Below are 14,114 nucleotides of genomic sequence, written 5' to 3' on the forward strand. Positions count from 1 at the left end.
AAAAATAAAAAAAGGCGAACACAAATTTTTTAAAAAAAAATGGAAGAAGTGTATTCAAATTTCCAAGATTTTTGTCTTGGGATAGCTGATATTTTTTTTCTAAACATTGTTTTCATATATTATCAATTTATGATATTATAAATTAAAAGAGGTTATTGTTTTAAGATTCATATTTTTATAATATCTAGTAGTATCCTTTTCGACGAATTATCTCTTCTGTTCTCTATGACATTTGTAAAATGAGGATTCGCAAGGGGATGAGGTCTTCTCTCAGCGCAAATTTACTTGATTACTTAAATATCATTTTAGGTTAATAAAAAAATTTCCTCTATACATCCCCTCCCTCTCCCTCAAAAAATTTATATAATATATCACTATAAAGAGGAATTTGAAAGAAATATAATAAAAGTTAATAACTTTTTAAAATAATGACTATAATTCAAATTTTTTAGTATTTTTTTAAAAATATAAGTAAAAGCCCAATATTTTTATAAAATTATAATATAGCCAAAGGCCTACAATAAGTGGACCTTCAATAAAATTTACAGAAGAAAATCTCATCTAATAGTGCCCCTCCCATTAGCAAAATCTTGGATAGGCTTATGTGAGGATTGGATGGTATTTTCTCTTGAACTTACTTTTACTCATGGCCTTTACCAGTTCAACCCATTTTTACTTATATCGTTATGGTATGAGTCTTAAATAGGATCATTGGTCCAGAATAAATTCAATATATCATGATGAAAGAAAGAAAGATCAGGATATAGGTCACCATATTTTTTAAAAAATACCTTCTTAAAAAATTTAGATAATCATAAAAGCTGAAAAGTATCTTACATATTAAATTGCCGGACATTAATTAAGGTGGCCAAGATTGCTAGTCCAGATATTAAACTGTCCCCTAGATTAACTAGATAGTCTTTTGAATTATTCAACTATAATTATAAGATAGTATGCCAACGAAATACCAAAAAAACATGGTAATGCATTTGTCAATATTATCTTTACCGATAACTGAAATAGACACAAATTTTATCATAAATTTTTTTGATAAAATCTTTGATTTCTAGAGTTCTCGTTTAATATTACAGAGATATTTTATTTGATCCTGTATGTGATCTTATGTAGACCGCCACTTGGTCGAATGCTATCTTTTAGTTTTTTCTACTTGAAAAATCGAAATAATTTTAAAATTTTTATTTTTCTATAAAAATAATTATGTGGTACATAGATACATCATTTAGACAGCCACAGTAAGATAACATTTTTGTTAACAAATTTTATAAGAATTTTTACGAAATCCTGTATTATGTGCCTTGGTTTCCCCTAAACATTTATAGTAGGAAAAAAAGAACAATTTAATTTTTTTAATCTCAGTTTGTGGCTATATGGCAATTTTATACCATTTATTAAAAAAATTAAGCTTAAAATATAATATTAATAATTTATGAAACATTTACTTTAACAAATTAAAATTATGTCATTTATTAAATTACAAAACAATCACTATGTTATATATCGATTTGAAATACAAATAAGTGATCTTAATTGTATCGCATGACTAACTATAATATGATTTATATAGCTAATTTCAAAGAAAATCTATGTCAGAAGCAAATTTTTGTTATGATATAATACTATATGAAAATTTTACGAACAAAAATCATTCAAATCAATTACTATTAATACTTATAGAAAGTTAAACTTCTATCCCTCAGGTTTTGTCTTTTTTCCAGCAGGAAGCTCGTTTCAACACTCTTTATCTGGAACGGAATGCGCCTATAGATGCCTTACTTATAACTGATCTTCCCCCGTTCTATCTAACGATTTCCTCTTAATAATTAATTTGTTTTTTATATAGATGGATGTTGTTAAAAGTATTAAAATATGTATATTTTGACTTAAGTCACAGTGGTTCAATAAATTAAGAGAATATTCCATTTTATACAAAAATATAGAAATAAGAATTAACACAATGGCTAACCACTAAAATCTACAATAGTATTGAATATTTTGAACAGACGCCAAACGTGTCATCCATAAATTTATTTATAATCAAATAGTTAAATTTTCATATTAACAGCTTTATATCTATATAAACCGTCGATTTCCCATTTATGATGGAGAAATGCTAAACCAGTCCACCTAGAATTATTATCACATTGTTAAGCTTTATTTAGGTAAATTCAGCTATTTTTTAAAAAAAATTAGATACAAACTTATTGTGTTTTCCCTTTATTTATCGTTTTGATTTCTGATCTCATTATAATTTCACAATGTTTCTTGATTAAAGTTTCTTCTTGCGTCCTTAACATCTCTCACAATTTTTAAATCTAAATTGATGATTTATGTGAAACGCAGGGTCAAGTCGGCCAATTGACCGAAGGAGTATTTGTCAACGTTCAAATACTCTAAAATATTATTGGTGAATAAATATTGATTTAATTAAATAATATATAATTAACGCATGTTTATCAATTTAATTAGGTTAAAATTTATTTAAAAATATATTTGTATCATCAAAGCATCGATTTCATTATAATTGTATATTAAAATATAAGAATTTCATATTAAAACATTTTATTTTAAAATATAACAATAAAAATAAAAATATAAATAAAAATATAAATATAAATAAAAATATAAATATAAATATAAATAAAAATATAAATATAAATATAAATATAAATATAAATAAAAATATAAATAAAAATATAAATAAAATAAAATAATTTTTCTCATTATTAATTTGATTGGATCTCAATATATAATTAAATATAATATTTTTGCTAAAGCATTGTTTGAGAAAATTACTAATTGTCAATTTATTTTACAATAATTATCCAAACAATATGTAAGGAGCAAATACGAAATAAAAGCTCTATTTCTCGGAAAGAAATTACCAATAATATATTAAATGAAGAAATGCTTTGGACGAAAAATGTTAAATTTTACACTATTCTTTAACATTTAACTATCTTTTTGTTGTAAGTGCAAAGGGATAAATGTATTTTGGCCCACATAAAAAACGAGATGCTTAATTTAGAAAACACATACCGCCTGAAGAAAAAAAATTAAAGATATGTTTGAAAAAAAGAATAATCCAAATACATGTGCTCACCACAATGATGATTATTTATTGGATCCCCAGTATAAGGAGAACATCATACTAATAGTGAGTTTGATGAGGCATGTGATATATATGATACAAGAATTAAGCATTTTATAAGATGGTGTAGTTAAAATATTTTAAGTGATATCATAAATTTCAGAGGTAAAAGCGGCGAATAACAATCAGATTAGGCCTCAAGTTGTTTGAATGAGTTTTGCCCACGTTGAACATTAGGAGAAGTGTCCAATATCTCACTACCACCTCCTAGTTATATTTCTTTTTCAGAAAGAAATTGGTCGGTTTGTGGTAATATTTATATGAAGAAAAGAAATCAATTGAAGATCTCAACTACAATAAAATTGGTAAGAGTATATTATAACCAACGATTGATTAAATATATTAAAGAAGATGATAATACTGAATACAAATCAGAACAAGACTCTGCCGCGGAGAGCAAAACATTCATTATAGAATTTAAAAGAATATAATTTAATATTTCATAAATTCATTTTTTACAATTATACTTAAAAATTGAATTTGACCATATATGACCGGTCACATATCGGTCAATTGGCCGAATCATATTTGACCGATCAAATGCGCAACCTTGGTGAAACTATATATATTATGACAGATAAATATAGTATATTGTATAGTGATAGTAAATATTCAATTTTTTTTAAATAAAAAAAAAAATTTTGATTAAAAACTCCAGCCATTAATTTAGGTTAATTTTAAAAAAATTTAACAGTAAAAATTTTTTTTTTAAATTTATATACATAAAAAATATATTATATGAGAGAGAATATATTAAACAAAATGTTTTAAAATGGAGATATAGGGGTAAAATGAGTCAATTTTCTCCTAATAGTTGGATGACAAATCCCATAATAAATTTTACGGAATATAAATCTTTTTTATTAATATTTAAATAATTTTATTTATAAGCATATTTATATTTTCTATTCTAACTCAAAATATAATATTACATATGCGCAATTAATTCCTGCCATGGAGGATTAAAGATAATATTTTATAATTATATAGTTTTAATAAATTACCGATTTGACCGTAACTTTATCGTTATGTCTTTTATATATTATTTATTTCTGATAAAAATTTATAAATCATGAAAATTTGTTAGAAACAGCTATACTATCTGACACGATGGCCTTTGTTGAAAACGTTTGTTATATAACATCTAGTATCATATTACAATCGCAACTTTACAATATATAAAAATCAATAAGGATTTTTCAAATCTATCAATAATTTATTATCAATGTTAATAATGAATAGGCGAATAAAAACGATATTCTGAAGACACACAATATAATTTCAATTTGAGAAAAACATTTTTTATGCCCAAATAAATAATAAAAATTGAACTCTTTATCCTACCTTAAAATGAGATATGAAAATATCTAAAAAATCTATATTATTATACACATTTAAATATGAATCTTTTATTTTTAACTTGCAAAGTCCACAGCTTCTACAGGTTACATCTCATTCTCGCATAGCTTTTCCCGTGAGAGACATTATAGCTAATATTTCCGCCAATGTAATACTCTGGTTCACCTCCAATGAAATACCAGAACTTTACATCAAGCCTCGAATACAATACCCTGAATTCATTACACTAAATAACAATACACGAATACATTCAATTAAACTGCATCTATGCCTCATGCATCCCAGTTTTTATTAAATTAGACAAAACATTTATACATATAAATTTTTTACCAACCCTCTAAACACCCACTTATCTGTATACTAATCATAGCCAACATCAAACCTATACAGCTGATATCTATATACCTAGTATATGATGAAAATGGCAATTGCGATAATTCAATTGAAAATTACTTACTCACTGTATTCTACATAAAAGGGTACATTCATGATAATATATTTAAGTATGACCAAAGGTTCGTTTGTCCCCGAGTAGAGTTTATTCGTTCCCCAAAAAAAATTCCAGAAAAAATAACATTTTGAAAAAAGTATTAGATATATATTTTTGAAATTTAAACTTACCATAAAACTAATAGAGCTGAACAAAGTGGGATATTTTTTATTAAAAATGATAAAGTACTTTTAATTTTATTAAGGTTTGCCTTTTTGGGTTCGCCATAACCCCGGTCTCCCCTAATGTATTCCCGAAGATACCTTGGCGAAAATAATTTTTTAATACATCACACAATTTATTTAATATGATTGATCATATTCATCCGTAAAATTTAAATACATAGGTGCTCCTTTTTGCCCTACGGACAGTTATTGATATACGGTGTTGCTTATGAAAATTAAAATCAGTTTTGTGGACTTAACATAATATATAATATATATCAGAGACATGCAGGCCCGGCCCTAAGCCCTGCCTTATTTTTTTTTAAATTTATACAACATGAATTATTATATTTGTCAATTAGATATGGTTATAATGATTATATATAGTTATGATTAATATAATGTTTGGTGAAAATTAACACTAGCTAACACTTATAGTATCTATTACATAATATAATTATAATTTTCCTACCATGGAATAAATACGCTAAGGATAAAATACATTATTATATAATATATGTTATATTTTTTATTAATTAAAATATCAGTTTTATTTTTTTTATAAATACAATTAATATAGTATATTCTCAAAATATTATTTACACAAATTTTTTATAGTATCAATTGTAATATACTAAATATCTGTTTAGAATAAAAAAAATAAAATATGTACGTAGTGTTGTTAAACGGCTCGTTTTGAGTCGATTTTTAAAAACGGCTAACTCAGTTTTTTATCCAGAAAAATATTATGCAAGCCTGAAAATTTTGCTCATAGAATGAGCAAAGGTCTAGACATCGAAATTTCGAGTTTTAAAAATAGGCTCAAAACAAGCCGTTTAACAACATTAGCTAAATAGGCTTGCTTATTAAATGATAATACTCGCCGAAAATATGTATGATAAAATATCAAATAGGTGAATTTTTTGTATATACCAGATCGAATGTAATTTTAAAAAATTCCGATCCGGGCCTAAAAAAATTTTTTTAAAAAAATCTGGGCCAGGCCGGACCTAAAATTTTTAAACCCCGGACCAGGCCAGGCCTTAAAAAATTTTTGAAAAAAAAATTCGGGCCGGGCTGAAAATTTTTTAATCCGGGCCGGGCCGTGCAAATGGTACCTCTGCAGATCTCTGATATATTTTATTTTAATTTAAACGATTGAGTGATTTATTATTATTTAGTAAAACTGTATGAGTCCGACCATAAATGAATAAAAAATTTTCTAAAATGGATGAATATTTTGTGGCGATAAAGGCGAAGAACTGTTCTTGAGAGCCATTGGGTGGAGGGAGGGCTCTTGAATAGTTCAAAGCAGATATTTTATGGTTTTAACTAATGAAAATTTTACCTATAAACTTTAATTTATTATTTTTCGAAATAATATTTATTAGGCAATAAAATATGCTTTAAAAAAAATTGAAACATTCTCTATTATGATGTTAGATCATAAAGGGACACCATTAAGTTAAAGGAAACAATTATATATTTTATTCCGCAAAAACTATTTCTTATAAGCTATTTTTTTTTAACATAAAGCACTTATTTATTTTCAGCTTTCTAAAATATAATTGTAGCAAATAATTTTTTAAAAAAAAAATATTCATTATCTAGAGCCAAAATAGCGTTTAAAATTCCATATTATGATATGCATACCACTTAACACGAATTATTGTATGGCGTTGGCATCAAGGACATAATTAGAAAAGAGAATCAATTTGAAATTGTTGTTTGTATATTAATATTTATGTTAATATAAAAAAACATTTAAAATTGTTCATATTTTTTTTTGATAATTGACAAAAATTTTGACTCCATGTTATATGTATAATATTATATATAACGAATGGACTAGATAAATCTAAAAAAAATCAATCCTTAAGGATTTAATAATAAATTTATTATTAAATTGTAAAATATCGATTACGTATTTATACACCGCTCTCATATTTGACTAACCCAACGTTCAAAGCTGTTTTTTAGTTTCCGTTATTTTTAATCTTTCTGTCCAATAAACAACTCAGTATATTTGTATAAAAAATGGAATATAGCTAACAAAAAAAAATAGCTGCAATATTTTCTATCATTCACTTTTCTAAACTTTCATTGGAGTATAATTGGAGTGCCACACGTGCAAAATTGTTGAAACTGGATTAAAGTTTGCATTCAAATATAAGAAAAACTTATGGATTAATAGAAGTAAGAAAAATTGAGAGGTAATTCATACTACAACTTCCAAGATGGCATAAAAGAAATTTTACACAAAAATATTTTGTGAGCAATTTTTTTGATAAAATTAAAATCCAAATGGAATAAGTTAAACACTTTATTAATTATTTTTGTTCAAAATGTTCCATTTCAATTTTATTTATGGGGATTTATTAATTAAATCAAATTACACTTAACTATACTACAAATCATCAAATTATATAATATTGTATAGACACAAAATCTTTATTTAATTCTAATTTATTCATGGAAATAATGAGTAATCTGAAAAAAAAATTATTCCAATATTTAAGTGATAATTTTTTCCATGCATACTTTATAGTAATTTTTTTATATAAAATTAATCAACTTTATACACCTAGTTCATGTTATAAGGAGCCATGCCTAAAATATGAAAAACAAAAATGATTAGAATGAACTAATTATTATCATTTCCTGATTTCGAACGAGGGCAATAAATTTTTTTTACCGGGTTCTAGCTCACACTAAAATTAGCTAATGTTATTAGATTTGTCTTTCCAAGATGTATTACTAAAATTAGAAACCAATTTCTTAAATAATATTAATCCACAAATTCGACGAGAATATTTTTTTAAATTTCAGATAAACTAGAATGGGATTATATTAACTTAAAAAATCGATTGTTTGATTATTATATTCATTTTAAAAATTCGTAGCTAATTTTAGTATGAGCTAGGATGGGTATAAAAAATTATTGCACTATTTCGAAATTGTGAAATTAAAATAATTAACACATTCTAATCATTTACGCGATATGTTTTTTTAAATTTTAGCCATGCCTCCTCATAACATGACAAGGCATCCAGAAAATTATTTATTTTTTGGCCGCTACATATTTTAGATTAACCTGTTGTGAACCCTTTTTAAATTTTATATAAATAAAAATTATGATAAAGTATGCATAGAAAAAATTATCAATTAAGTATTGGCATTTTTTTTAAGGTAAATCATTATTTCTATGAATAAATTAGAATTAACTAAAGATTGCGTATTTATATTATATAATAAGATCTACAATTAGTGCGTTTTAATCGGCAAGCCTGCCTATTGTCTTAAAAAAATTTAACCCGCCAAAATAATCAACATGCTCATTCCACCCATTTTTTTTTACTAACCCAATTGTTGCAGACCTCCAAAAAGAATGAATATTATAGGAACTATATTCTATTACATTTTTTTGAAGGGGTATTTAATAAAGAGGGGTGGGGGAGCCCAATAGGATACAATTTAGAGTCTAACTTAATTTCAATTAGAATTAAAATTAGAATTCTATAGTAAACTAAAATATTATAGAATCCCTTTACTAAGATTTAAAAATTAGCCGAATAAATTCGAAATATAATATATTTAAAAAAAACTGAAAGTAAAATAATAGATTAATTTCAAACAAAAAGAAGTTGCTCGAAAACTAGGTCCCCGACCATTCTGCTTCATTAAATCATTATAAGAAACCATCATTACTCATCTTATCATATGGTATGTATATATATAAATATTAGGCATTTTTATGTAGTTGTCCATTTTTCTATTTGCTTCTCAATGCGCGCTCTTTTGTGTTAATCAGTTTAGATTGCAACCAATTAAACTATGACCTTCTCTATACAATAAATTCTTATTCAGTGATTTAATCCTGCATAAAGCAGTAAGCATGAATTATTTTTTTATTTTTTTTTGTTATAAATGAGTCAGTATAGTTCACTGGTTTGACATTTTTAGATTGTTAAGAACAGGGATCCTAGCCGTAAGGAATATGTTCAGTTCTGATTCAGATAAAAATAAAGAGTTCGCAAAAAATAATAATATCGGTTCTGTCTGAACCTTTAAAAACCGCATCAAGATTTTCCATGTGGAGAAAAGAACATTTTTTAAAAATTTTGTCGCTTTTTTCTGAAAAATAATATTAGCTGTATTCTAACATTCTCTTCTGTCAAAATATATCTATAAGGATTAAGAGTAGATTTTATGGCTGAGAACTTTAGTTGAGTATTGGCTAAATATCGGTTAATTTATCTCAATCTAAAGGTGCGTGCCTGAGAAAATCCGTTATTAAGGCGTTTTAATATATGTTAGTTTTTTTCAAAATTGCTGCTATATTTTTATGAAAAACCCCGAGGTCAAAGTGTTTTTTAGCTGACTAAAAATTGGCTTGGCTAGAAACATAGTAATTACTCAACTATACTGGCAATCCTTAAATAACAATATAGAAACATATCTAAAATTAATTACTGATACTAATCAGCCATACATCTTTAAAAGTATTATAGTATCGAAAGGTTTATTAAACAGGTTAATATACCTTTTTCGAGTTTCGGTTTAGGTTAGGGTGACAATTTTATAATAGTTCAGTGAGGTTCGTTTAGTTTCGATAAATAATATTGGTTAGTAACGGTTTAACGGTTCAATTGATTCAGGTCGGTTAAATCCCTGGTTAGGAATTACATGAGTTCATTCAATATTAAAAGAAAAATAATCTCATAAAAAATAGAGGTTGTGTGCTTCTGGAGAGTTAAATACTCATTGAAGTATTCAAGGGATATTTTATGGGATCAAATCTGTTAACTTAAATAACAAAACCTTAAATCAAATTAAGAAACATTGAGAAAAAAACAAGATGAATGAATTTTACAATGATTTTATTTTGTAATACCTTTTTCCTCCTATATATAATTTGATTTTTAAAATTGTTTTGATTACCTATTGTTCCAAAATTATGAATGCTGGATATAATTAACTCCTATTTTTTTGAAAATTTTGACCCCCCCCCCCTTTTCTATGAATTAAAATAAGTTGTGCTGCATTACTTAACCTTAAATATTTCATGTTAGGATATACCGACAAATCATTATGTTAGCATGCCAACTTAATAGATTCCAAATGTAGTTAATTTAAAGGTATAAAAAATTGATGAATAGAGAGGAAGGGGTTTATTGTAAATTTTTGTGTTTTTCAGAGATTAAAAATAGAATTGAATAAATAGGGTTTTACGAATGTCGGTAAGTGCAATCAGTGGGTTTTAACCCGAAAGTTCGCCTGGCCAAATTTTTAAATTCTTTTAACCCATTTTCTCATCCAAGGCTAAAAACAACTGCTTGCCAGCCCATTCTTCTAAAAAATTTGCCCTGCCGCCCGCTCAATCTTTTAAAATTATTTGATTAGTATTTAGCTCTTTTTTAAATGTATTTTAATATAATTTTACGCAAACAGATAAAATATATAAAATTATAAATAAAAAAAATATTTTTAATAAATATAGGCTCCCTTTTTTCATTCGCCCAATATTTTAATTTACCCGCCCACTGGCCTATTGTTTTAAAAATCCCCCCCCCCCCCCGAACATTGTTTGAAATGTTTGAACCCATAAAAACACGACCATTGCAGACCTTTAGTTTACATCAATTTCGATATAAATTACCACTCTGTTTTTAAAATAAATCTACAGATAATTTTTTAGTTCATTTCACAGTGATCGAGATGATTTTAATTTATAATAATTCATAAAATCAGTTCCCTCTAAATCAAAATTTTATTTTGTTTTTAATAACTATATTTTAATTTTTGGATACAATCAAACTTAATTGATATAAAAATAAACTCAATCAATCTTTGACCTTAGTAAATTTGATTAAATATTTTATTATAAATTCCGGATATATTAATTAGTATTTATCGTATAAGTTTTATAGTGTCTCATGAATTTACCAAATTTTTAAAGTGGACATATATTTATTTGACGAAAATTTTAATTTAAAAAAAACGATATTTGATATCGAAAGATTATACTTTAATGTTTTTACGACACAATATTTATCAGAATTTTTAACGAACCGATAGTAAAGAGATTATTTTTAATTAAAGAAAAACTATAAAATATTTCTAATTTATTAAAATAATAAATAGATGGTTTTAATGGGAATATATTGTTGAAGGTTATTTTCTCATTATTAATCTAGTAAATTTGTATTAGTTTTTACATAATATACACATGTCCACATATATAGACGATTTATACAATTATTTTATTAAGTTAATTTTTCGGAATAAATAAAATAGGAGACCTAACTTTTATGAATTTTCTTTTAAATATAATTCAAAAAATTAAATTAATAGATTTCTAAATATTCCGTGAGATTAGTTGCGTATTAAAAACAGGGTGCCTCTTCCACAAATATGAGTGGATAGAATTTTTGAGAGAAATCTTGGTTAAGACAGAATCACTGCCATCACACTTATACAAATCTTGTTCTAGTAACTTTTACTTCAAATTGGTGCAATCATGTCAATCAAATCAAAAAAAATAATTTTTAAATAAGCACTTTAGTTCACAGGCATTATATAGAAAGATAACAAAAGTATACTTCAATTCTTGGGTTTGGAGTATCTTAATGCTCCAGCAATGCCTAAAATTATTTATAGAAATAATAATTTTTGCGAATTAGTGATTTCACTTTATAATGTCTGTAATAAATTAAATGTAGTTTCATTATTTTACTAATTAGAATCACTACAAAAAATATTAACTATTTATAGTCAGATATACTTAATTATTAGGACATTTGTAATGATTCAAATTGAATTTGCAAGAGAATGCTTAAATTAAGAAATGTAATTATGTTATAGTCAAAAAAAAATTATCGTATAATGGTAAAGAGTTGTATCTATTATCGTGTAGGAATGAACTAACTATTCTCTACCACTTGAAATATTTTAATTTAAAGTTTATTAACTAAGTTAGGAAAAACTAATTATTCGAATTTAATAAAATATCACGTATTTATTCCAAATATGATGATTATCAATGGCTTATAAAATATTTTTCATGAAAATGGATCTAACTTATTTTTATTTTATATCAAATAAAAAATAAAGATAGTCCTGTCTGTTATATTAACGCCTGTAATTTATTTTATTAATTCAATCTCTTATCATAAAAATTTAATTATAACTAGTTATAATTAATGAAAAAATGAAATTTTGAATATAAAATCTAATAAAATAAACTATCTCTCAAATCGAATATTAGTTTTCCCTAGATTATGTAATAGTTATGTTATAAAGCCCAATTTGTGGCAAATTTTAAAAACGACCCGATTGGAATTTTAACCAAAAAAATAATAGTACGATTGGAGATTTGCTTATCAAAGACAGAAAGGTTTAGACTTCTTAGCCTTTTAAAAATTGACCCAAATCGGACTTTTTAACAACACTATTATGTACCCATTACTTGATCAAACATAACATATCTATTTTTTAGCTTGCCCGAGTGAATTAATTTAAGAAAGGCCATTGTTTGCGAAACTTACCTTTCACTTCATCATATTTATGACTTCAAGTTAATTTTCTGTTTTTATCCAAAAATAAATGCAAAAGCTGGGCAATTGTCGAAGTTAGGAATAAAACCATAATACACATCCTTGTCTACAAACGTTTGATTTGGCATTTAGGGGAGTTGATGTGTTTTTATCCCTTGCTGTGTTTATTTAGAGTTTAAGAGTTTTTCATGATCAATTTGGACCTTTCCGCACACCATGATATCGTCCAAATATGCACCCATTCTGAGCTTTTTGATGGGGACTCTATGTTTCTTTAAAAAAATTGATAGATGTATACTAAAGGTAAGACTAGTGAATAACTTAGTGCATTGTTAAAATTTCTAGTTATAAATACCAATTAATTTAAAGATATTTGTAAAAATCATGCTCAATTTTACCTGAATATTAAAATTCAAATAATGAGGTTTTAATGAAATTCGAATGAATTTTATTATACGAGTAACGAAATATAATGATTATATACTCAGGTTTGGCCATTTGACTCAATCCGTCTTTATAACAATAATAATTCAAATAAACCATAAAGGATGTTGTGTTCTTTTTAACTTTTCATCTAATTTGCTTTGCATGCTATCTTAAGATTGTAAAAAAATTACCGTGACTAAATTAAGTCAAAATCTTCCTTATAGTAGATAAGGAGTAATCTACCATTTCAAGTTAATTGTTTAAAGTATGCCGTTAGTCTCCGCGTAATATGATATTATTAACGTTCCTTTGAATTGGAACCACATGAGATGTGATTTTTATAATAACTTTGTTTTTTTAAATAATTCGACCACCATTAAATGATATCGGCCGGGTGATATATACAATAAAATTTGTACTGAGTTCTCATTTAGTCTCATCACAGTATTAAAGTTATCAATTTTCTTAAGCTATATCAAAATAAGATGGAAACCATTTTGCCTAATTAATTTCTGATCTATATTAAGTTAGCAGCAAGGGATGCTGTTTAATTAAATTACAAATTTTTCCTTATTAGTCTATTCTATAAAACATTGTCTAGAATGGTAACATAGCGTTATATTAGTTTCATGATCTTTTGTCAATATAGGTTGCTAAGAATTATATTGTCTGTGGTTTTTAAAAACCATACACTTGTATTTCTTTAGACGCGAAATTTTTTTATATCCGCAATCTAAAATATAATATTGTGTAATAAATTAAATATTTTATATTAAATGGTATCTTTAGAAATGTCTTGTATTGTTTTACTTTCATTATTTATATGCTAGTTAAGTTTGTATGTATAATAAATGACTAAATATGAAATTCAGATTAATTGTTAGGAGTTTTCAAATTTGTTTTTTTTTCCATGACGATATTTAATATCAAAATCATATGCACACATTTTC

The sequence above is a fragment of the Gordionus sp. m RMFG-2023 genome, chromosome 2 (assembly GCF_954871325.1).
Source record: "Gordionus sp. m RMFG-2023 chromosome 2, tfGorSpeb1-WG-v2, whole genome shotgun sequence".
Taxonomy (NCBI): Eukaryota; Metazoa; Nematomorpha; class Gordioida; order Chordodea; family Parachordodidae; genus Gordionus; species Gordionus sp. m RMFG-2023.